The sequence below is a fragment of the Saccopteryx leptura genome, chromosome 2 (assembly GCF_036850995.1).
Source record: "Saccopteryx leptura isolate mSacLep1 chromosome 2, mSacLep1_pri_phased_curated, whole genome shotgun sequence".
Lineage (NCBI taxonomy): Eukaryota > Metazoa > Chordata > Mammalia > Chiroptera > Emballonuridae > Saccopteryx > Saccopteryx leptura.
In genome coordinates this window covers 263,665,766-263,692,112 of record NC_089504.1, presented here as the reverse complement: position 1 = coordinate 263,692,112, position 26,347 = coordinate 263,665,766, and the positions used below count along the sequence as shown (strand labels likewise).

The 26,347-nt window shown below is 43.3% G+C and overlaps 1 pseudogene; it reads right to left on the bottom strand.

Moving 5' to 3' along the window:
* Nucleotides 1–2,393: 2,393 nt before the first annotated feature.
* LOC136391946 (small ribosomal subunit protein uS10-like) lies at nt 2,394–24,530 on the bottom strand (annotated as a pseudogene).
* Nucleotides 24,531–26,347: the final 1,817 nt, after the last annotated feature.

Sequence of the window (26,347 nt, the reverse complement as noted above, 5' to 3'; positions counted from 1 at the left end):
CAGGAAAGCTTTTAAAAGCTTCTCACAAGCTATCATTTGTGCATTCAGAAAACCATTAGGACTTCCTCCTTTGGAAATACATGTGATTTTTTTTTTCTTTTTAGCTTCTGATTTTAAACATTAATGTTTTCTTACAATGACCCTTATCCTCAAGAACAAATTTCCCATGCCTCATCAGACGATGCAATCAATTTCTGAGATGCTGAGATGTGGACTGGATTTTTAACAGTAAAGTGACATATCTTTATATATAGATAATATATAGTGATGGGAGGAAATTTGGAGACAGGAATTGGAGTAAAAAAGTGGGACACATAAGCAACTTGAATACTTAGAAATGCAGTAGGAATCACAAGGGCTTGGGAGAGCCTCGTGCCTGAGAGGGGGTATTTGCCTGTTGTGTGGTGGAGACATGGGGGACCAGACAGAACCACAGGTAGCAAACATGTTCTCTCCACTCCTAATGCTCTCAAGAAATGTGGACTTGGGCAGACATCCCAAGAATCATCATGCAATGGTTGACAAAAGCATGCAAACTCTGGGGCAAGCTCTTGGGCTTGACCCTAGCTCTCTTGCTAGCTGCATGAGCTTGGGCAGCCAGTGTCTACAGAGCCCCAAGAGCAAAATAGCAGACAGCTCATATCAAATTCCACAATTTCCTATTGCACAAGACTAATAGCCTCTTCTCCATGCAACAGACCTGACTACTAAATTTATGAATTAGCTGGGCCTTCCACGTTCTTTGCAAAGGAGAAAGAATATATGTGTAGTTATAAAAAGGGTAGGCTTTGGAGCCAGACTGCCAGGATTCGAATGCCAACCTTATCACCTACGAGCGGGGTGGTAGGTATATTTAATATTTATATATTATTAAATATAAAAATAAATGTGTATATTTTAATCAAAACTGAACTCATACTATGCACAGTTCTATAATTGGCTTTTTTTCTCACTCAACAATATGTTGTGAACACGGTGAAATTTGTACCTTAAAAACATAATGTTGGCCCTGGCCGGTTGGCTCAGCGGTAGAGCGTCGGCCTAGCGTGCGGAGGACCCGGGTTCGATTCCCGGCCAGGGCACACAGGAGAAGCGCCCATTTGCTTCTCCACCCCTCCCCCTCTCCTTCCTCTCTGTCTCTCTCTTCCCCTCCCGCAGCCAAGGCTCCATTGGAGCAAAGATGGCCCGGGCGCTGGGGATGGCTCTGTGGCCTCTGCCTCAGGCGCTAGAGTGGCTCTGGTCCCAACATGGCGATGCCCAGGATGGGCAGAGCATTGCCTCCTGGTGGGCAGAGCGTCGCCCCTGGTGGGCGTGCCGGGTGGATCCCGGTCGGGCGCATGCGGGAGTCTGTCTGACTGTCTCTCCCTGTTTCCAGCTTCAGAAAAATGGAGAAAAAAAAAACAAAAAAAACCATAATGTTAATTTCTGTTCACATTTTATTGATGAATATGCAAAGTTTAATCAATGCTGTGTTGTCAAACATTTAGATTATTTCCAGTTTTATCCTATTTCATTTTTCTAGTATAGGTGCTACCAAAATAAGTGCTATAACACTTATTTCTTTTTAATTTTTCATTGATATGAGAGAGAGAGAGAGAAAGGTATGAAAGGGGGGGAGGAAGAAGGGGGTGGAGAAGAAAGAGAGAGAGATAAGCATCAATTCATATAACGCTTATTTCTTTTTTTTTTTTTTTTTTTTTTTTTGTATTTTTCTGAAGCTGGAAACGGGAGAGACAGTCAGACAGACTCCCGCATGTGCCCGACCGGGATCCACCCGGCACGCCCACCAGGGGCGACGCTCTGCCCACCAGGGGGCGATGCTCCGCCCCTCCGGGGCGTCGGCCCCCCACCCCCACCCGAGCCACTCCAGCGCCTGGGGCAGAGGCCAAGGAGCCATCCCCAGCGCCCGTGCCATCCTCGCTCCAATGGAGCCCTGGCTGCGGGAGGGGAAGAGAGAGACAGAGAGGAAGGAGGGCGGGGGTGGAGAAGCAAATGGGCGCCTCTCCCATGTGCCCTGGCCGGGAATCGAACCTGGGTCCCCCGCACGCCAGGCCGACGCTCCACCGCTGAGCCAACCGGCCAGGGCCTATAACGCTTATTTCTTAAGGATAAAAATTCCAGTGGAGAAAGAGATAAACATTTTAAGGGTTTTGATTCGTATTGCCAGAGTTCCCATTAGAGAAGCGGTACTAATTCGTCTTCCCCTAGTGGTTTTTGAACGCCGCTTCTCTGCATACTGTTCAAATGTTTGCCAACTTGCTAAGTGGAAATGAAATGTCATCAGTTATTTCCATTTTTTGATTTCTAAAGAATTTGAATAATTTAAATATATATATATATCACATATTTCTTTTTTTAATACAACTGATAATCAATTTATTAAAAAGGCTGATTTAAGCATTTGCAATGGTGACTTCAACCTCAACTCCTGGCTCAATAATGATGGAAGTAATCTGTTTAACAATCTCAGAAGAGCTGTGCAAGTCAATGGACATTTGTGGATCCTCATCTGAAACCGATCCCAAGTCTTAGAACCCTCCCCACAGGAAGTTTTTCTTGTAGTGATTCTCAGAGTCTTGGTAGGCATCCGAACGGGACCTTGCACTTTGAGATTCTTTTCCCTTGAGCCTTTCATCAAGTCAGCACACACCTCCAGAGATTTTACGTTGCAGCTGGTTAGAGTAGTTCTAATTTGGTGACTAGCCACCTCTGGTTCCACAAGTGTCTTTCCGGTATCTTTAAAAGCACAACTTGTTCCTTGGCGAGAGCGAACAGCGGTGAGTCAGGAGCAGGAGCAGGCAGGATGCAGTTCACTAAAAGAGCAACAGGATCTTCCTGAAAGAGTCACATATTTCTTTTTTGGTGACTTATCTACAGTATTTATGAGTTCTTTGCCCGTTTTATGAAAATTTTATTTTTTTCCTTAATTTGTAAGAGCCCTTATCTGTATGATAGGTTGTAAAGTTCTAAGAGAGGGTTAAAATCTTTCTTTACCAATTCTCACAGTAAGTAAGAATAGGTGGAAGAAGCAGAATACAAAATTGTATACATAGTTGGGAAGACAAGATGGCGATGGAGTAGGCGGATGTACCAACTTCCACCTCCCAGAATCAAAGTGGATTACAAATTGATTTTAAGAACCATCATCTGGGCCCTGGCCAGTTGGCTCAGTGGTAGAGCGTCGGCCTGGTGTGAGGAGGTCCCGGGTTCGATTCCCAGCCAGGGCACACAGGAGAGGCGCCCATCTGCTTTTCCATCCCTCCCCCTCTCCTTCCTCTCTGTCTCTCTCTTCCCCTCCCGCAGCCGAGGCTCCATTGGAGCAGGGATGGCCCAGGCGCTGGGGATGGCTCCTTGGCCTTTGCCCCAGGCGCTGGAGTGGCTCTGGTTGCAACAGAGCAACGCCCCGGAGGGGCAGAGCATCACCCCCTGGTGGATAGAGCGTCACCCCCTGGTGGGCGTGCTGGATGGATCCCGGTCGGGCGCATGCAGGAGTCTGTCTGACTGTCTCTCCCCATTTCCAGCTTCAAAAAAAAAAAGAACCATCATCTGGAAAAACCAACTTTGTACTAAACTAAGAGGACTCTTCAACCAAAGAACACTGAAGAAGCCACACTGAGACTGGTAGGAAAAGCAGAAACATGGAGAGGGCTGCCCAGCTCCCCAGAGCGAATGGCAGCAGGAGAGACTCATGTGGTGGGAAGTTAGTTTAGTAGAGAGGGGAGGTTCCTGAGTCCCAGGAACAAAGCCCCAGCCTGCAGCCCCAGAGCCTAGAAGAGGCATATGGACAGTATTTAGCTGAAAACAAGACAGGATACTGTTTGTGAGAAAAACTTATTTTTCAGACCCGAGATTCTTCTTAAAGGGACTGCGCAGAAAACCTCTCTCACAACTACTCACCCAGGGCTCCAGGGAATAGGGAGAGAGGAGAGGACCAGAGTAGCAGGAAGAGAGTGTAATCTAGGACACAGGGAGAAGCATTTTGAGAGACAGCCACCCTAACCCCTGGGACGAGTCACTCCCCAAATCTGAAGTGAATATTTCCCCTGGAAACAGCAATACCAGCAAAGGGAAGCAGGACACCAGTCAAACAAGCTCTCGTGCGGCACTCAGAGCAGAGTCGCTTAGAAGGAGGGAGCCTTTGGGAATACAGTAGTGAGTCTTAGGGTCTGAGCTGCAGCGCCCCCACTCACACAGCTGAGGGCTCGCCCGAGGGTGGGCAGCCGCAGGACACGTAAGCGCGGTTCTGTCAGCAAGGGCAGAAGCCAGCTGACCACTACTGAAGCCCAGGTGTGAGCTCAGTCTTGCCCGGCTGGGGAGAAGGGGACGTGCAAAAGTGGTCAAGCCCAGCTGTGGGCCGCCTGCAATCCAGCCTGTGGGGAAAGGGTAGGAGCCCCGGAAGGGGCGGAGACCTGCCCTTGAGCAAGGGCGCTGGAGCACAGCCTTGCCCCGCCTGTGAAACCGAGGCTTGTGGCCTGGCTTGGGAGCAGGCTCCTCCCCCGGGGATGGAGCCAAAAGCCCAGAACAGGCAGAGTTCCACTACTGAGCATGGGCAAGCAGTCCCACCCGGCCTGTGGAACAAAGGCTTGCAGCCATCCCACGAGCGGGCTCCTCCTGCAAGGGCAGGGCGAAAGCCCGGAATCAGGTGAAGACCCGCTACTGAGTGTGGGCACACAGTCCCACCTGGCCTGTGGAGCCAAGGCTTGCAGCCGTCCCACGAGTGGGCTCCTCCTGCAGGGGCGGGCGAAAGCCTGGAATCAGGCAGAGACCCGCAGTTGAGCAAAGGTGCTCATCCCTGCCCTCAGGGCTGAGCATAACACCACCTGCAGGTGTGGGGCGAAGGCCAAGGCTAACGAGGCTTATACACCTGAGCACGTGATCACAGCCACTCCTGTGAAGGAGAGGCAGAAACCACAGCAACAGCCACAGTGGGCAGGCACCTCAACGCCCATACCCAAACACCCTAGGCAGCAACAGCAGAGGAAGTGGCGGGTCTGCAAACAGACCACACCTAGGGAACACAGAGGCCATACCCAGTGGACTCAAGTGGCCAAAACCTTCTTTTACACAGACAAAATGAGAAAGCAGAGAAATGCAACACAAATGAATCAAGATAAAATCCCCAGAAAAGGACCTGAATGAGTCAGATATAACCAAATTACCAGATGCAGAGTTTAAAATAACGATTGTTAGGATGCTCAAAGATATTTTTTTTAATTATTTTATTTATTCATTTCAGAGAAAAGAGAGAGAGAGAGAGAGAAGGTGGGGAGGAGCAGGAAGCATCAACTCCCATATGTGCCTTGACCAGGCAAGCCCAGGGTTTCAAACTGGCAACCTCAGCATTCCAGGTCAAGGCTTTATCCACTGTGCCACCACAGGTCAGGCAGGATGCTCAAAGATATTAGAACAACAATAGATGGTCATTACAAACACCTAAATAAAGAGATAGCAAATATAAAAAAGGACATTGAAATAATAAAAAAGAATCAGTCAGAAATGACAAATACAATATCAGAAATGAAGAACACAATGGAAGAAATTAAAAGCAGGATGGATAAAGCTAAGAATCGAATCAGCGAGTTGGAGGACAAGATAAATAAAGGCATGGAAGCAGAGCTGAAAAAAGAAAAGAGACTCAAAAAGTCTGAGGAAACTCTAAGAGAGCTCTGTGACAACATGAAGAGAAATAACACCTGCATCATAGGGGTTCCTGAGGAAGAAGAGAAAGAACAAGGGATAGAGACTTTGTTCAAACAAATCATAGCTGAAAACTTCCCTCAATTAAGGCAGGAAAACATCTCACAAGTACAAGAAGCACAGAGAACTCCATTAAAGAGAAGCCCAAAGAAATCTACACCAAGACACATCATAATTAAAAAGCCAAAGCTAAGTGATAAAGAGAAAATATTAAAAACTGCTAGAGAAAAAAAGACTATCACCTACAAAGGATCCCCCATAAGGATGACTTCCGAATTCTCAACAGAAACACTTGAGGCCAGAAGAGAATGGCAAGAAATATTCAAAGTAATGCAGAACAAGAGCCTACAACCAAGACTACTTTATCCAGCAAGGCTATTGTTTAAAATTAAAGGAGAAATAAAAAGCTTTCCAGACAAAAAAAAAAACTGAAGGAATTCACTACAACCAAACCAAGGCTGCAAGAAATGCTAAGGGGCCTGTTGTAAACAGATCAAAGAAGAAAAAGAATATAGCAAAAGAGGAATACAGTTTTAAAAAATAAAATGGCAAGAAACAATTACATATCAATAATAACCTTAAATGTTAATGGGTTAAATGATCCAATCAAAAGACATAGGGTAGCTGCATGGATAGGAAAATAGGACCCATACATATGCTGTCTACAAGAGACACACCTTAAAACCAAAGATGCACATAGACTGAAGATAAAAGGATGGAAAAAAAAAAAATGTCATGCAAATGGAAATGAAAAAAAATCTGTGGTAGCAATACTTATATCAGACAAAATGGACTTTAAAACAAAGACTATAATAAGAGATAAAGAAGGTCACTACATAATGATAAAGGGAGCAATCCAACAGGAAAATATAACCATTATAAATATCTACACATCTAATATAGGAGCTCCTAAATATATAAAGCAGACTTTGATGGATATAAAGGACGAGATCAACAGCAATACTATAATAGTAGGGGATTTCAATACCCCACTAACATCACTAGATAGATCCTCAAGAAAAGAAATTAACAAAGAAACAGCAGACTTAAAGGACATACTAGATCAACTAGATTTAATAAATATCTTCAGAACATTTCACCCTAAAGCAACAGAATATACATTCTTTTCAAGTGCTCATGGTACATTCTCTAGGATAGACCACATGTTAGGGTACAAAAGCGGTCTCAACAAATTTAAGAAGATTGAAATCATATCGAGAACTTTCTCTGATCACAATGGCATGAAACTAGAAATCAACCACTACAGAAAAACTGAAAAATACTCAAACACTTGGAAACTAAATAGCATGTTATTAAATAACAAATGGGTTAACAATGAGATCAAAGAAGAAATTTAAAAATTCCTAGAAACAAACGATAACGAGCATACATCAACTCAAAATTTATGGGACACAGCAAAAGCAGTCCTGAGAGGGAAGTTCATAGCATTACAGGCATACCTCAAGAAGCTAGAAAAAGCTCAAATAAACAACTTGACCCTGCATCTGAAAAAACTAGAAACAGAACAGCAAGTAAAGCCCAGAGCTTGTAGAAGGAAGGAAATAATAAAGATAAGAGCAGAAATAAATGACATAGAGGCTAAAGAAACAATTCAGAGGATCAATGAAACCAGGAGCTGGTTCTTTGAAAAGATAAACAAGATCGATGAACCTTTAACCAGACTCACCAAGAAAAAGAGAGAGAGGACTCAATTAATAAAGTTAGAAATGAGAGTGGAGAAATAACAACTAACACAACAGAAATACAAAATATCGTAAGAAAATACTATGAATAACTGTACGAGAAAAAACTAGACAACCTAGATGAAATGGACAAATTCCTTGAAACAGATAATCCTTCAAAAATTAATCTGGAAGAATCAGAAAACCTAAACAGACCAATTACAACAAATGAGATTGAAACAATTATCAAAAAACTCCAAAACAGAAAAGTCCTGAGCCTGATGACTTCACAGGTGAATTCTACCAAACATTCAAAGAAGAACTAACTCATATGCTTCTCAAGCTATTTCAAAAAATTCAAGAGGAAAGAAGACTTCCAAGCTCCTTTTATGTGGTGAGTATAATTCTGATTCCAAAACCTGGCAAAGACAGCACAAAAAAAGAAAATTATAGGCCAATATCCCTGATGAATTTAGATGCTAAAATCCTCAACAAAATATTAGCAAACCGGATCCAGCAATATATGAAAAAAATTATACACCATGATCAAGTGGGATTTATTCTTTGGAGGCAAGGCTGGTACAATATTTGCAAATCAATCAATGTGATTAATCACATAAACAAAAGGAAGGACAAAAACCACATGATAATTTCATTAGATGCAGAAAAAGCATTTGATAAAATCCAGCATCCGTTCATGATCAAAACCCTCAGCAAAGTGGGAATACAGGGAACATACCTCAACATGATAAAGGCCATCTATGGCAAACCCACAGCCAACATCATATTCAATGGGCAAAAGTCAAAAGCAATCCCCTTAAGATCAGGAAGAAGGCAGGGGTGCCCCCTTTCACCACTCTTTTTTTTTTTTTTTTTTTTTTTTGTACTTTTCTGAAGCTGGAAACGGGGAGAGACAGTCAGACAGACTCCCGCATGCGCCCGACCGGGATCCACCCAGCACGCCCACCAGGGGCGACGCTCTGCCCACCAGGGGGCGATGCTCTGCCCCTCTGGGGCGTCGCTCTGCCGCGACCACAGCCACTCTAGCGCCTGGGGCAGAGGCCAAGGAGCCATCCCCAGCGCCCGGGCCATCTTTGCTCCAATGGAGCCTTGGCTGCGGGAGGGGAAGAGAGAGACAGAGAGGAAGGAGGGGGTGGGGGTGGAGAAGCAAATGGGCGCTTCTCCTATGTGCCCTGGCCGGGAATCGAACCCGGGTCCCCCGCACACCAGGCCGACGCTCTACCGCTGAGCCAACCGGCCAGGGCCTTCACCACTCTTCTTCAAAATAATTCTGGAAGTCCTAGCCTCAGCAATCAGACAAGAAAAAGAAAAGGCATCCAAATTGGAAAAGAAGAAGTAAAACTATCATTATTTGCAGATGATATGATATTGTATATAGAAAACCCTAAAGTCACAGTCAAAAAACTACTAGACCAGATAAATGAATTCAGCAAGGTGGCAGGATATAAAATTAATACTCAGAAACCAGAGGCATTTTTATACACTAACAATGAACTGTCAGAGAAATTAAGGAAGCAATCTCCTTTACCATTGCAACCAAAAAAATAAAATACCTAGGAATAAATTTAACCAGGGAGATTAAAGCCTTGTACTTGGAAAATTATAAAACATTGATAAAAGAAATCAGGGAAGATACAAACAAGTGGAAGCATATACCGTGTTCATGGTTAGGAAGAATAAACATTATTAAAATGTCTATATTACCCAAAGCAAATTATAAATTCAATGCAATACCGATTAAAATATCAATGACTTACTTCAAAGATATAAAACACATATTCCAAAAATTTATATGGAACCAAAAGAGAACACAAATAGCCTCAGCAATCTTGAAAAAGAAGAATAAAGTGGGAGGTATCACACTTCTGGATATCAAGTTATACTATAAGGCCATTGTACTCAAAACAGCCTGTTACTGGCATAAGAATAGGCATATGGATCAATGGAACAGAACTGAGAACCCAAAAATAAAACCACACTTTTATGGACAACCGATATTTGACAAAGGAGGTAAGAGCATACATTGGAGTAAAGACAGCCTCTTCAACAAATGGTGTTGGGAAAATTGGAAAGCTACCCACACAAAAATGAAACTAGACCACCAACTTACACCATTCACAAAAATAAACTCAAAATGGATAAAAGACTTAAAAGTAAGCCGTAAAATCATAAGCATCTTAGAAGAAAACATAGGCAGTAAGCTCTCGGACATCTCTTGTAGCAATATATTTGCCAATTTATCTCCACGGGCAAGTAAAATAAAAGACAGGATAAACAAATGGGACTATATCAAACTAAAAAGTTTTTTCACAGCTAAAGACAATAAGAACAGAATAAAAAGACAAACTACACAATGGGAGAATATATTTGACAATATGTCTGATAAGGTGTTAATAACCAAAATTTATAAAGAACTTGTAAAACTCAACACCAGGAAGACAAACAATCCAATTCAAAAATGGGAAAAAGAAATGAATAGACACTTCTCCAAAGAGGACATACAGATGGCCCATAGGCATATGAAAAAATGCTCAACACCACTAATCATTAGAGAAATGCAAATTAAAACCACAATGAGATATCACCTCTCACCAGTCAGAATGGTGCTCATCAACAAAACAACACAGAATAAGTGCTGGCGAGGATGTGGAGAAAAGGGAACCCTCCTGCACTGCTGGTGGGAATGCAGGCTGTTGCAGCCACTGTGGAAAACAGTATGGAGATTCCTCAAGAAATTAAAAATTGAACTGCCTTTTGACTCAGCTGTACCACTTTTAGGAATATACCCCAAGAACACCATAGCACTGTTTGAAAAGAAGAAATGCATCCCCATGTTTATGGCAGCATTGTTCACAATAGCGAAGATCTGGAAACAGCCCAAGTGTCTGTCAGTGGACAAGTGGATTAAAAAGCTTTGGTACATATATACTATGAAATACTACTCAGGCATAAGAAATGATGACATCGGATCATTTACAACATGGATGGACCTTGATAACATTATACTGAGCGAAATAAGTAAATCAGAAAAAACTAAGAATTATTTGATTCCTTTCATAGGTGGGACATAAAAATGAGACTCAGAGACATGGACAAGAGTGTGGGGGTTACGGGGTGGGGGGGAGGAGAGGGAGGGGGTTGGGGGAGGAGAGAGGCACAAAGAAAACCAGTTAGAAGAGGACAGAAGACAATTGGACTTTGGGTGTTGGGAATGCAGCATAATCAAATGTCAAAATAACCTAGAGATATTTTCTCTGAACATATGTACCCTGATTTATCAATATCACCCCATTAAAATTAATTTTTTTAAAAAACTGTATACATAGTATGATAGCAGTTTTATTTTTTATTGTTTTTAAATGTATTGTGTTAACATGGATTCAAGTGTTTCACTCAATATAACACCCTCACCCCCCAACAATGTGTTTTATCTTTTTAACCACATAAAAACAAAGTAAAGCCTGACCAGGTGGTGGTGCAGTGGGTAGAGCATTGGAATGGGATGTGGAGGACCCAGGTTTGAGACCCCAAGGTTGCCAGCTTGAGCGCGAGCTCATCTGGTTGGGCAAAAGCTCACCAGCTTGGACCTAAGGTTGCTGGCTCGAGCAAGGGGTTACTCGGTCTGCTGAAGGCACACGGTCAAGGCACATATGAGAAAGCAATCAATGAACAACTAAGGTGTCGCAATGCGCAATGAAAAACTAACGATTGATGCTTCTCATCTCTCTGTTCCTGTCTGTCCCTATCTATCCCTCTCTCTGACTCTCTCTGTCTCTGTAAAAAACAAACAAACAAAAAACAACAAAGTAAAGCCACAGCCAGTGGCTCAGAGGTAGAGCATTGGCCCAGCCTGTGGATGTCCCAGCTTTGATTCTGGCCAGGGCACACAGGAGAAGTGCTCATCTGCCTTTCCACCCACCTCTTCTCTTCTCTCTCTCTCTCTCTCTCTCTCTCTCTCTCTCTCTCTCTCCCTCTCTCTTCCCCTCCTGCAGCCATGGCTCAATGGGAGTGTGTTGTGGACCATAAATGGCAAAAAGCCATTGTAGATTCAAACTTAGCAAAAGGCTAAGTTCTCCCCCCTCCAGCTCCATATTTGGCTATTATGCTGAGTATTTGCACCCACTCTACTTGCTTCCTTGGGTTGCTGGAAGCAATATACATGCCCTTCCTCTGACTCTTTGTTTCAGATGTTGGTAGATTTCACTAATGTATCCTGTTTTTTTCCTTGGGAGAGTTCCTGTCTTAGCCTTGGATGTGCAACTTTGTATCAAGGTCCTTGATTTGCATATGGCTATATAATAAAGCAAACTGGGGCTATGGGGCAGTCAGATACTGCCAGGCATTTTGAAGAGTCCTCCCGGTCCCATCGTTTTTGTTTTGATAAGTGTGTTTCCTTAATTCCACACCATTATTAGGAGCTGCGCTGGTCCGCGGCAAGTGGCGCCCGAACAGGGACTTGAGTACAAGAAAACTAAAACTGAAGGAAGGTGACGGAACTCCCCAACATGAAGTGCGCACAGTGAGTAAAGAAAGTTTTTGGGGAAAGTGTAGTTGGGAGTAAAAGATTATGAGACAGATAGGGTAAAAAATAAGGGACCTTTATGTAGAAATGTTTCCGTATGAAGACAAATCATTGTCTGAAGAGTATCAAGGTGAGCTGGAAACAGAGGGATGTGAATATGAGGATAACTTGGAGTCTGAGGATGACAGGGGGGATGAAAAATCCATAGCCATGGCTGCCTTAGCTGCGGGGCCTCCGCTGCCTTCAGCTCCTTCCTACATTCAACCCTCTGCTCCTCAGTTCCCTTATTGGGTTGATTGCAGAGTCTATAGCTCAAAATCTGGGAAATCCCCTCTCCAAAAATCTATCGACCAGGCTCAAAATGTAGGGGAAACAATAAATGATGGCTTTACTCGTTTTCCTGTTGTAGAAAGACAGGATGTTACAGGGAGACTAGTGAGAGAACATGAACCTGTACCTTTTAGAACTCTGAAAGAGCTTAAACTTTTTGTGTTCAGTATGGGTCTACTGCCCCTTTTTCACTTGGTTTATTAGATACTATTAGGGCAAAGGCTCTTCCCCCAAATGACTGGAAGGTGATTGCTTGTGCTTGCCTCTCAGAGGGTGATTATTTGCTGTGGAAGTCAGACTTCCATGAAAAGGCCGTAGAGGTAGGAGAGAAATCTCAGTATAGTCAACCTGATCTGCCAGTTACAGCAACTATAGAATTCGAGAATGGATAGGAGATTCAGATATTAGGAAAGTTACAGCTTTTCCTGTCATAATCTGATTTTCTTTAATGTTTTAACTATAATCTTCTGAGCTATCATTTTGTTTCTTTCTTATTCTTTGCCTGGAAATTGAGGCAGGGGGCTTGTGTTGGATCTGACTATAGAAAATATCCCAGCAACTGCTGAGAGCAAATTTTCTCAGGTAGATTTTGTTTAGTCACATCCTTCAGTCCCTCTGTCAGAAAATGCCCTGACTAATATCAGGCAGGCATCTTTCTAATCTGAATGTGCTCTGAAATCCCGGGGTTCTCTCTGGTTTGTCTGGTTCATCTAATTCTTGTCTCTGCTTAGTCTTTGTTTAATGTTGTCTAAAATGTGTCTGTTTTTAAGGCCAGAATTAAGTTTTTTGCATGCAAAAATTAGAAATGCTGGCTCTAATATTTAGAAAAAATAAAATGTTTTTAGAACTTGTAAGGAGAGCTCATTTAAATTTAAGTAGAATAGAATGTAGATCCTTAAGACTTACTGATTTGGTTAGTGCATTGTGAGGTGTGTTCAGAGTTAAGAGCCAAATAACAATTTAAGGATTAGGATTGATCAAAGTTATATGTTATACTTGTGTTTTTTGTGTGTAAATTGTCTTGTTTATGTGTAAGGTTATACTCAGTTAGGCAAAACAAAGTAATTGAGCAAAATTAAGCAGGGCCCTAATAAGTCACTTCAAGAATTTGTCTCACGGCTAATTCAGGCACTTAGAAGAATAGTATAAGGATGCTAATTCTGCTTCTCAGGCCACGCCCTGTAATGGGTCCCAAGAAAATTGGTGATTTGGCTCCTCTGATTTTGCCAATTGATTAAAATAAATAAATAAATAAAAATAGGTCAGGAACGCCCTGAAATGGAACTAACAATACAAGGGTGTAAATTTAAAGGACTTTTAGATACTGGTGGAGCTGATGTATCTGTTATTGCTGAGCTACATTGGCCTCCTTCCTGGCCCACTCATGTAGCAGCCACAGAATTACAAGGTGTATATGGCAGAGTAAATCCCCTCAACAAAGTTCTAGTTTTTTACATTGGGAAGATTAAAAAGGTCATTCTGGATTTTTCAGCCTTATGTGCTCCCTGGATTGCCAGTTAATTTGTGGGGTAGAGATGTTTTGAAAAATAAAGTAGCGTTGCTTGTCAGTCCTAATAATTTAGTCAGCACTCAAATGCTTGATCAGGAATTTTTGCCCACTAAGGGACTAGGGAAATAACAGCGGGGAAATCTCACCCCCATAGAAGTGGCACCCAATACCAGAAGGTGTGGATTAGGATATCAAAATTTAGCATAGGGGCCTTGGTAGCTCCTGCTACCCCAGTAAGGCATTGTGCAGACCCAATTACTTGGAAATCAGATAATCCTGTATGGGTAGACCAATGGCCCCTTTCTCAGGAGAAACTTAGGGCAGCTGCTCAATTGGTACAAGAGCAGTTACAGCTTGGGCACATTGAACCATCCAATAGTCCATGGAATATGCCTATATTTGTCATTAAAAAGAAATCAGGAAACTGGAGACTATTACAAGATTTGAGAGCAATAAATAAGACTGGAAATTATGGGTCCTCTCCAGCTAGGACTCCCTTCTCCTACTGCCATTCCATGGAATTTTTACCTTGTAATTATTGACTTGAAGGATTGCTTTTTTACTATTCCTTTAAGCCCTCATGATTGCAAGCGTTTTGTATTCAGTGTTCCTTCACTTAATTTCCAGGCTCCAATAAAGCAATACCAGTGGAGAGTTTTGCCTCAAGGTATGGCTAACAGTCCCACCTTGTGCCAAAAATATGTTTCTCAAGCTATCTCTCCAGTATGAAGGCAGCACCCTAAGATATACATAATCCATTATATATATGGATAATATTCTTATTACTCATTCAGATAAAGACACTGTGTTGACCATTTTGCAACAACTAGAATATTCTTTGAAAGAATCAGGATTTTATATAGCTCCTGAGAAGGTACAGCAATCTTTACCTTTTTCTTATTTAGGACAAATTATTGAGGGACAACAAATTCATCCACAAAAATTAGAAATCAGAAAAGATCATTTGCAAACTTTAAACAATTTCCAGAAATTATTAGGAGATATTAATTGGCTTAGACCTTCTTTCAAATTAACTACCGGGGAACTGAAGCCGCTTTTTGATATTCTTAGAGGCTCAGCTGAACCAGCTTCTCCTCGGCTACTTACACCTGCGGGATAACAAGCTTTAAAGCTTGTAGCCTTGCAGCAAGCACAATTAAAATGCATAAATCCTGAAGAATCAATTGCCTTACTAATTTGTCCCTCAAGTTACACTCCAACGGGACTATTGTGGCAAGCTTCACGTCCTATGAATGGATTCATTTAGCTGTTCTCCATATTTTGATCTTATTGCCTCCTTGATTATCAAGGGGCATAGGCGACCCTTACAGTTTATAGGTTTTGAGCCTCAAATTATTGTTGTTCCTTTTTTCAAAGGGTCAACAACAATGGTTCCGGGAAACTTCCACTAAATGGCAAATTGCTTTTGCAAATTTTGCAGGCCAAATTGATTCTCACTATTTACTTATGGTTGTTTCCACTATAGAGACTGCTATCTTAAGGACAACTGCTGATGAACTATTTCAGCAATTTCTCCTTCTTCAAAGACTTGTACATCAACATAGAGCTCCATGTTTTATAGGACATACTCGAGCTCACTCTATGCTCCCTGGAGCTTTAGCACAAGGGAATGCCCTTGTTGATCAAACTACCCAAAAGAAAATTATTGGAGCAACCATGATAGATCAAGCAATTCAGTCTCATACTATTCATCACCAGAACACTGCAGCCCTGCGTAAACAGTTTCAACTTTCTCGGGAAGCAGCACGGCAGATTGGTAAATCCTGTCCAAGGTGTCCTATACTACAATCTGTCCCTTCATTTGGAGTTAATCCTCAAGGACTCCTACCAGGACAACTTTGGCAAATGGATGTTACTCATACACGTTCATTTGGCAAACAGTCCATTGTCCACGTTACAGTGGATACTTATTCTGGATTTATAGTAGCCTTTGCTAGAACAGGAGAGGCTGCTATACATGTTATAGCTCATTGTCTGTATGCATTTTCTATTATTGGACTTCCTGATGTGATTAAAGCTGACAATGCTCCTGAATATGTAGGAAAAGCATTTACTGTATTTTGTCAAACCTTTCGAATTACGGGTATTTCTTAAAATCTTTAAAGTCAAGGTATTATTAAAGTGTACCCAGCAAATATTTAAGGTCAATTTTAAAAAACATATAAAAGGGGGAGTCATATCCTGGAATTCCTGCAAATCTACCTTATCTTTCAAAAAATTTCTTTTGAATGCTGATGAACAGGAGATGCCAAATCTTTTTCTCCTGCAAACTTCTACCCTCTTTTATTTGATCCAGCTAATAACACTGTTTTGTCTTTTTCTGAATAGCTCCAGATATTTAGGCAGATAGGGACCCTCAAGCCCCTCAGCGAGCTCTTCTGAGCATGGCTTTTAAGGAACCAAGAGGCAGAAAAAGCCCAAAGGAGATCAGGTAAAATACTAGCTCTTGGGATACACCCTCAAAAGGCTCCAATGCCCCAATGGGGCCTCATAGGACTCCATCTGGGCCCTGCTTCAATAGTGGAAAGGAAGGTCATTGAGCTAAAGTCTGCCAGACTTACATGCCTCTGCTATGAAGAAACAGGGACACTGGAAGGTAGGCTTCCCCCTCCCTCCTCTATGGGAGGGTTCAGTCTCTTCCAGCCCTGCTCCAGCCACCTGTGACTTAACCTTGCCCAGAATGCTGGAATTTGCCACTGAAGGCTGAATGTGCCCAGGGCCGTCAGCCCCATCTACGACACTGTGGACGAGCCTAGGGTATTTCTTCCAAGTAGCAGGTAAACTGATCTCATTTACACAAGGGCCACTTAACTATGTCTTGCCTGAATATTCAGGTTTTTTATTCTTCCCTCGAAGATCTCTGTTGTGGGTGTTGATAGTCCTATTTTCTGCTGCTTTGTTTAATATATAGTGTTTCCTTTATTCCTCCTACCTCAATGCCCCACTCATATTTTAGGCTATGACCTACTCCTAATTTAGAGCTCCTTTTTTCCTTTTTTGCCAACTTACAAATTTACTTCTGCCACCCAGCTTAGTGTATCCCAAGGTTCTCCTCACCACCCCATGGCTGTAAAGCTCCAGTATAAAGCCCCCTGGGTTCATCTTTCCAATTTAAAGAAAAAGGAAGCTCCGTCTTCATGCGTGCTGCGGATGGCTGTGGAGTCTACCTGGGTCATCACCAGCTAGAAGCAGCAGTCATTGGGACTTTGACGCTAGCTGCAGAGTGTGGAAGTGTGACAGCAATTCCAGTGCCATGTGGACTTTTCCTGGATTTGTTTCCTGGACTCCTGCTCCTGTGACAGCTTTTGATGGACTGAACAGGGTTGGGTTGCATTTGCAGAGATTTGGAATGGTGTTGGTGCCAATTTGAACTTGGTGAACATGTTAAGGACACTACTCTTTTATGGATTCTTGTTGTATTGGCCAAGAGTTTGCTTAAAGGCTTTAATCACTGTAATGTATTAGAATGTTTGTTTGGGTATCTGTTAGCATTGACTATACTAATTTTGTGTTTGTTCTGTATTTTTTCAGCCTGCCTCCAAATTAGAATCTGGGAAACTAGGAAATCAGATGAGTGCAAATTTCAGCACACAAATTAAAAAGAAAAGGGGGATATGTTGTGGATCGTAAATGGCAAAAAGCCATTGTAGATTCGAGGCTTAGCAAAAGGTTAAGTTCTCCCCCCTCCAGCTCCATATTTGGCTATGATGCTGAGTATTTGCACCCATTCTACTTGCTTCCTTGGGTTGCTGGAAGCAATATATTGATACATGCCCTTCCTCTGACTCTTTGTTTGTTTCAGATGTTGGTAGATTTCACTAATGTATCCTGTTTTTGCCTTGGGAGAGTTCCTGTCTTAGCCTTGGATGTGCAACTTTGTATCAAGGTCCTTGATTTGCATATGGCTATATAATAAAGCAAACTGGGGTTATGGGGCTCTCAGATACTGCCAGGCATTTTGAAGAGTCCTCCCGGTCCCATCGTTTTTGTTTTGATAAGTGTGTTTCCTTAATTCCGCACCGTTATTAGGAGCCGCGCTGGTCCGCGGCAGGAGTGAGTTGACCCTGGGCACGGAGGATAACTCCATGGCCTCCACCTCAGGTGCTATGAAGAGCTCGGTTGCTGAACAACAGTGCAATGCCCCAGATTGGTAAAGCATTACCCTCTAGTGGGCTTGCCAGGTGGATTCCAGTTGGGGCTCATGCAGGAGTCTGTCTCTGCCTCCCCTCCTCTCACTGAATGGAAAAAAAAGAAATAAAAGGAACTCTATAAAAATGTTAATAAGCCCTGGCTGGTTGGCTAAGCGGTAGAGCGTCGGCCTAGCGTGCAGAGGACCCGGGTTCGATTCCCGGCCAGGGCACACAGGAGAAGCGCCCACTTGCTTCTCCACCCCTCCGCCGTGCTTTCCTCTCTGTCTCTCTCTTCCCCTCCCGCAGCCAAGGCTCCATTGGAGCAAAGATGGCCCAGGCGCTGGGGATGGCTCTGTGGCCTCTGCCTCAGGCGCTAGAGTGGCTCTGGTCGCAACATGGCGACACCCAGGATGGGTAGAGCATCGCCCCCTGGTGGGCAGAGCGTCGCCCCTGGTGGGCGTGCCGGGTGGATCCCGGTCGGGCGCATGCAGGAGTCTGTCTGACTGTCTCTCCCTGTTTCCAGCTTCAGAAAAATGAGAAAAAAAAATGTTAATAATTTTCTTTTTTCATACTTTTTCTTATTTTCCAACTTTTTGCAATGACATATTTAAATTACAATAATTGTGTAATTTTCTCCCAATTAGATTGTAAGTTCCTAAGGAACAGAGATACCAATGCTTCATTTGTTCCCTGCAGTGGTTGACAAGTATTTGTCAAATAAATAAATAAGTGAACTAATGATTTTGTTTTATTTGATCATAGAAGCTTTATTCTCAGCGACATGTTCATATGTTACTTCACTGTGGTCTCGGTTAGCCAACCTGACAAGCAGAGAAATTAGTTTAAGAAACGAATTTTAGAAGAGGCAGTTGGTGGTACTCAGGTTATATCTATAGGAAACAACCTTGGAAGTTGTCAATAAACACCATCAATTAACTTCCTCCCCCTCACACCTGGTCTGAAGCTTGCTCATGGGGGATAGTACTTCATAGACACTAACACGATACAGGAACGTGTAATAATGTCACTCATATCTTACTGTTAGATAAAAGATCACTCATATAAAAATTTCCTTGTCTGCTTTTTAATAAAAAATCAGTCTCAGAGTTGTCACCATGGTTTCTAAAGATGAAAAAGAACCAAGACTTTGGACTTGTGGATATGAGATGAGGAGGTGGTGGGTGGATAAAGTGGTACTGGGTAAAACACTATTCTCTGGGCACCACATTGTGACAGGGAACTTCCTTCATGATGTGGGGCAGAAAGGAAATTTCTGGGACTACTTCGAATCCAGGCTCGTTGGCAGCGCAGCAAATGGGATGCCATCACTGTGTGAAGCAGCCCTGATAGCTATCGTAGGGTGTGATCAGGCTGCTTGCATCTGAGTCTCCTGCTATGGCCAAGGGCAACTGTTAAGGAATATTGAAAAGTAGCCAAGAAATGGTATTTCACTTAGTCAAGCTGGGGTCACAGTTGCCTTGCCTCCAACGACAATGAGTCAGAAGTTCAGCTCTTTGAGGATCAGCTCCAGGTGGGAATAGGGGCCAGTGGATGTTTAGTGTCCCTGGGTTTAGGAAGCAAAGCCAAGCCTTGGGAGATTGGTGCATGGACCCTGCAGGGAGGACTCTCTTTCCTGAATAACACAGCCCTCTAGGAAGGTGCGCTGTGCCATTCTTGTTGATCAGGTTTTTTTTGTTGTTGTTGTTTTGATTAGTTTTTTTAAAAAAGAGCAAAGTGGCGGGGAACAGAGGTGGGGTCAGTTGAAGCCCAGACACCTTCCCAGGCAGATGGGGACTTGCCAAAATGCCCCGTTGACCCAGGAGGGGCCTTGTCTAATCAACTACAATTCCGAAGATGTCCAGTACAACTGCCTGATACTTCTGGTCAGCTCCCCTTGACATTATTTTCTCTTCCTTTGCCTACACCTACCCCTCAACACCTCCCTGCATGTGACTTGCTGAAACACCCTCTATTTGCTTACTTTAGTTGGAAACATTATATTATATGGTCAAATAAATCAGTGTGTTCAGCTGGTGTATTTGAGGTACATACAGCACAAAATGCCTTGTGTCGCTGGACAGAAGACACTTAGAAAACAATCTCACTCATTGTCTTCCAGGTAATTTGTTTATTTAAATACTTCTCTTCCATGGAGCCAGATCAGGTGGTGGCACAATGAATAGAGTGTCAACCTGGGATGCTGAGGACCCAGATTTGAAACCCTGAGGGCGCTAGCTTGAGCATGGGCTCACCAGCTTGAGTGCAGGGTCACTGGTTTGAGCATGGGATCACAGACATGACCCCATGGTTGCTGGCTTGAGCCCAAAGATCACTGGCTTGAATCCCAAGGTCACTGGAGTGAAACCTAAGGTCGCTAGCTTGAGCCCAACACTATTGGCTTGAGCAAGGGGTCACTGGTTTGGCTATAGCTCCCTGGTCAAGGTATGTATGAGAAAGCAATCAATGAACAACTAAGAAGCTGCAATGAAGAATTGATGCTTCTCATCTCTCTCCCTTCCTGTCTGTCTGTCCCTATCTGTCCCTCTCTCTCCTATGCTCTCTCAATAAATAAATAAATAAATAAATACATACATACATACATACATACATACATACATACTGTTCTTCCATGGAGAAAATTCCAAATGACAGTAAAAAGAGAAAGGGTTCATTTAGAAAACACAGTAATAGTATAACAGTATTTTCTTAGGGTATTAATTAATGATCCTCTAGTTGCTAAATTTAAATCCCATACAATGGTAGATATTAAAATCACTTTTTAAAAAAGGGAGCTTTGCACATATTTTATCTTTCCCAAAGAGCCACCTCTACAATTCTTTTAAGTATTCTAGAAAACAATCTGCAGTTTACAAAGTGCTTTTACACATATAGGTATTTTCTCTTGGTCATTATGTGTTAACGCACGATGGCATTTCCCTCATGTTTTCAATCAGGATGCCCAGATAGGTGAGGTGAGTTGCTCAAGGTCACCCAGCTCCCTGCTGCTCAGATTTGATCAACACTAGTTCCCTGAATGTTCACAGCAACTCTGTGTTGCCTTCTGGTGTTTAAAACAAAATGGAAAACAACGTATTATCCTTGGCACTATTGTATGGCCTGATTATATTTGACTTAGCTTTGCACCTAGACACCCTTTGAAATGTGATTCTGAGCTAGGAAAAGAGCTATTTTAATACACCCAATGGGAAGCTTAGTTGAATTTTTCCTAGTATGTGCCCATGACTAAGAGAACACAATGCCTCAAGTAGTTGTTCCTTCTGCATGCACTCTGGTAACCTTTGCTACAATGGCAAAGTGAGAATTAATTTGCTCTCTAAAAACACTAGAAATGTATTGTAATCATTCAGGAGAGGCAAATGGGTTAAAAATTATTTTTAAAAGATGATAAAATAAAGGAGAAAAATTTCCTACTTATGTCTTAGAGAAATGTCTCTGTTCCGGCTGGGGAGACCATACAACAACCCCCCCACCATTAATACCTATCCGGAAATTCAGTAACAGAGGACAGCCCACATCAGAAGCAGCTCTCTAAATCCTCAGGAAATGCACCTTATAATGCACACACCTCCCCCACAACAACTGCTGACTTGCCAACACTAAGACATTTGTGTAGGTAATATTACCAGGATTAGTTTCCTCATAGAGACATTTCCTGGCTCCAAATAGCTTTCAAGTATTTTAAAACAGCTGAAAAGTTTGTGATCAATTATGACAAAGCCAAAATAGTTGTTTGACGCTGTGCTTAGCAATCAAGATAGGGTTTGATCAGGTTATTCACCAGATTTCTCAAAGTACAGACTCTTATCCAACAGTGTTCAATAAATTGAGTTTCCAGCAAACAAAGATGAGAAGTTGTCAGGGTTCAAGTTCATACTGGGCTCAGGAATTCTCACCTCCTGCGTGTCACCGGGCACAGACATCACAGGTACCTTTTCTCTATTGAGAATTTGGGCCTCATTGTATCTTTGCGGGTTTGTTTTTTTTTTAAAGAAAACATAACCTGTTATGTGCCCACTATTTTGTGGCAACTGTTAAGAAAGCCCAGGGGATGACTCATTGTCCTTTGAACACATCATTCTCATTCCTGCCCCCACACTTTGGCTCACGCGCTTCTCCTGGAGGTGTCCTTGCCCCTTCTGGCCTGCCCAGAAAGGCTACATGCCTGCGAACCTCAGCCCCAGCCAAAACACTCATCTTCCTCCCCCAGGTCAGTGCTGCCTCCCTCCCCTGGAGTCTCAGAGCCCTCACTGCCTGCCTAACACATTTACAACTCGGCATATCCTCTCCAGTATGGATAATTATCTTCCCCAGCCTGTCTCTGGAAATAGGCTATAAGTCCCATCAGGTCATCTTTCTTTAAAAAATTTCCCTAATGGCATGCCTCCATCCCAATAGGTACTCAAAACCATCTCTTGTAGGTTCATGAATCCTAATCTGTCGGTGCTTGGAGATAGGACTATCAGTTTGGGTAGCAGAGCTGTCATCTCCCAGCATTCCCCGGTTTAAGGTGTCTGTGGACTGCGGACTCGTGTTTACAGTGTCTCAGGACAAGGTCAGGGAGGAGAAGCAGTGTTTACTTTATAACTCCATTTGAATGTGTGCTGTCTCCTGTATGCCTGTCAGCGCAACCGGTGGCAAGGACGTAACTAAGAATTATGAGGATTCAGGAGGGCTGAGTGTCCTGGCTTAATGGAATGCCAAGCTCAGCTCCAAGAAGGTCAAGGAGACGGGAGGAAGAAAAGACAGCTTCAGGTTGGGAAGGGTGCTTCCTCCTCTGCCCCCGGCCACCGGAGAAGACACCTGGAAGATTCAGCACTGCATTCAAACTCCCTGTTGTTGCTTTTTCTGTGGGGCTCAATTCACCTGTTTCAAGAAGCAAGGGGGCAGATAGCTCCAAGTTCCTGGGATTAACTGAGGCTTTTTCCATGGAAGAGCTGACAAAGCAAAGACATTGGGAGGAGGGGAGCAGAGACAGCAGAAAGTTATCTCTAGGAGCAAGTGAGGAGAAACAGCCCCATGGAAATATCAAAGTGGATATGACAGAAACCCCAGGAGAGGGAAGGTCGTTTTTGAGTGAGAGTTGTTGGGGAAAGGATTCAATTGCGTGGAAGGAGGTTGGGGAAATTGTTACCTGACTCTACAGAAAACTTTGCTGAGTTAAGGGGTGAGTAATAGATTTGAATTCTGATGACCTAAGGAGTATGTAAAGAATTTAACTACGCAAGAAGGCAGCAACTGTAGCAGTAAGAGCATGAGCCCGGAGTAGACAGAGCTGGTGTAAAATCTTAGCTCTGTGTCCAGGGCCAAGTTACTATCTCTGAGTTTCAGCTTCTTCATGTGTAAAATGGGTGTTGTCCAGAGGATTAAGGGAGGTAATATAAGCAGGTAGCGTAGTCCCTGGCCCTTAACAAACTATAGAAATGATCCCTGAAAGTATAGTCTTGCCTGGCCCTTAATAAGTGGTAGTACCATCCATATGGAAGGATGGAATATTTCTTAGTCTCTTTGGGGGCAACTTGGGCTTTGAAGCCTCTTGAGAAAATGAAGGAGGTACACAGTCAGAAAGAAATGCCTCATGGAGGGAAGGGCCTTGCACTTCCAGGAACTGACGATGTCCGATGTTGCATTTGAAATTATTTCCTGCCCCAGACTATAATAGCTCTGTCTGCTCCCATTAGCCACATCTTCAGAAAAGTCTGTTATGTGCAACTGCTTTGTGTCAATGATGTTTTGCAACAGAAAGGAGACAAGCGGAGTCTGTGCGTGTAAAGCAGAATGCAGACAGTAAGGGACTGCGCAGGAAGCAGGACTTCAGGAATTGATGGGTGTATTAAGGAAGGCAATAACATTTTTTCAGTGAATGTCAGAGGCAAGAAGGGAAGTGGACTTGGTAACGACCGGATTATACTAACACATGCAACTGTCTCAGGTACAGGAAATTGAGAAATAATCTCTAGTTATTGAACTAACCAACCCAGAGCCCAAAGTCGATAGAAAGGCTTTTCTTGGACCCTCTGCCCAGAGGCAGTTCGTCACTTACTGATTAAGTTAGGTCGAACTGACTCACCTGGAGTAGCTCTAGTACATTCTAATTAGTTGGTACCCGCTAAGTTTGCAAAGCCAGCATCTCTGAGTGTCAGCTGTGGCTCTGTGCACTCAGCCTTCTCATCTGTGTGACAAGAAGTTTCCCCCAGGTCACCAGCCTCAGGGGTAGGCAGAATAAAAATGAATACTAGCACACAAATGACTTGACTCAAAGTGGGGAAGAAGGATTTCTAGGATGGCTTACAACGGCCATCATGTTGTGTACAGGGCTGCAGTGACTCTCTCTGACTCCAGCCTCCACTAAGGAAATGATTCATGAAAGCCCTCCTATAATGCACCAGCCCTGCGGCTGCTGCCCTCACCACTGGCTTGCCTTAGGGCAGGGATCTTACACATAGGCGCCTCCTCCTGAGGGCTGGGTGCATCGCCCACCCCCGGAAGCAGCAAGCAGGGACAGGACATTCTCAGGCTCTTACTTACTCAGGTGCCGCCCATGACGTCTTCAAGAAGGTCAGCAGCTCCATCAAGGGCACTTGCTCAGCTGCCGTCATTCATTTCCTATCTTATTCGCCCACATGGGTGGCTGGAAAGCCCCTCACAGCCTAAGTCTCGGCATTTCTCCAGGCTGCCCCCATAGGCTCGCCTGCTGCTACTCTGCCATTCTTCGCTCTCCCGTCAGTGGCCTCTCCCTGCCTCTCACTTCGTTCGTCTCCCCAATTTCCACCCACACCTGAGCTTCTGTCCTTCTCATTGGAACTGATGCCAGTTTCAAACCCCGGACTCCTTTGGACAGAATCCCAGCTTTCTTTTCTCTCACACACCTAGGACTGGACTAACCTTTGCAATTGCAAGCAATGAAAAGAAAAAAGAATACATCAGCTATCATTTTAAAATTAAAAACCACAAAGTAAATATAAACTCCAATGCATTAAATGATGAACACTTCAGTGGTTTATTTTTTCTTTTTAACTGTCAAATTCTCCTCCTGCCCAAATATTTTGGAAGCTTGATTTGCTGGTACTCAAAGCCTGCATTTAGTCTGCCTATTAGTGAAGTAAGTATGCTCCCCCCACCTCCACATCTCCCCTCCCAAGCCCACCCCCATGCTCTCCTGGATCTTAGAGGCCCATAAGGACTGACCAGCCCTTACTTCTCACTTTTTTCTCCACCTTGTCGCTCCCTCCCCATCCACACAGACCAGGTATACATATATATATATATATATATATATATATATATATATATATATATATATATATATATAGCTGTGTTGTCTTATGCTCACTGAATTAATGGCTACTCATTGCGATTCAAACCAAGACAACCAGAATACCACGCACAAGATAAGCATTATCCTAGAGATATGTGTTGACTCTCTACTAATAGCCATTTCCTCTCTAGCCAGCCCCAGTCCTCCCAGGTGACAATTGGCATAGGGAGAACAATTGAAGCAACAGGCTGCCATGATTGTTTTGACCCCAAGCAAATTTACACAGGTCACCAGAGCGTCCATCATTTCTCATTGCAAGTGTTTTAATGCCAGTAGAGATGGTTATGCATAATTTATTATCTAATTGACTTGACCAAAAAGCCATGAGAGAAATCACAGACATACCCAGAAGCCCCCCTCTTCCCTTCCTTCCTTCTCTACCCCTGCTTCTCTCTACCTTTTTTAAATCAAAGTGTATTCAAACTGAGTTGACTTTTTATGTATAACTCAAATATTTATCTCATGACCTCATTCTTTGTGGCATAACCCCCTTCCTTCTCTTTCTCAGAACTTCCTTGAATCAAACGGAACTATTGGACCGTACCTAGCTCTGCCTTTAATTAGTAGTTATTTCACTTGCAAGCAGCATCTCACGGTGGTATCATTACCGGTGAGGGAGCCTTTTTGCTGGGGAAACCAGGAGCTGTGTCTGCTCACTTGGGCAGTGCAGCCATTCCTGGAACCTTAACCCTGCCTTTAAAAAGTATTTTTGTGTCCCAGTTTTGATTTCCAGTCAGGGCACACAGAAGAGTGACCATCTGTTTCTCCACTCCTCCCTCTCTCCTTTCTTTCTCTCTCTAACTCTCTCTTCCCCTCCTGCAGCCATGGCTCAGTTGGAGCAAGTTGGCCCTGAGTGCTGAGGATGGCTTCATGGCCTCACCTCAGGCACTAAAATAGCTTAGTTGCTGAGCAACAGAGCAGTGCTCCATATGGGCAGAGCATTGCCTGATAGGGAGCTTGCCTGTGGATCCTGGGGAGCATGTGGGAGTCTGTCTTTCTGCTTCCCTGCTTCTCACTTAAGAAAAAAAAATAAGTATTTTTCAACAATCTCTTTTTGTGTTCCTGGCCTGCCTTCTTGTTTTCTTAATGACCAATATG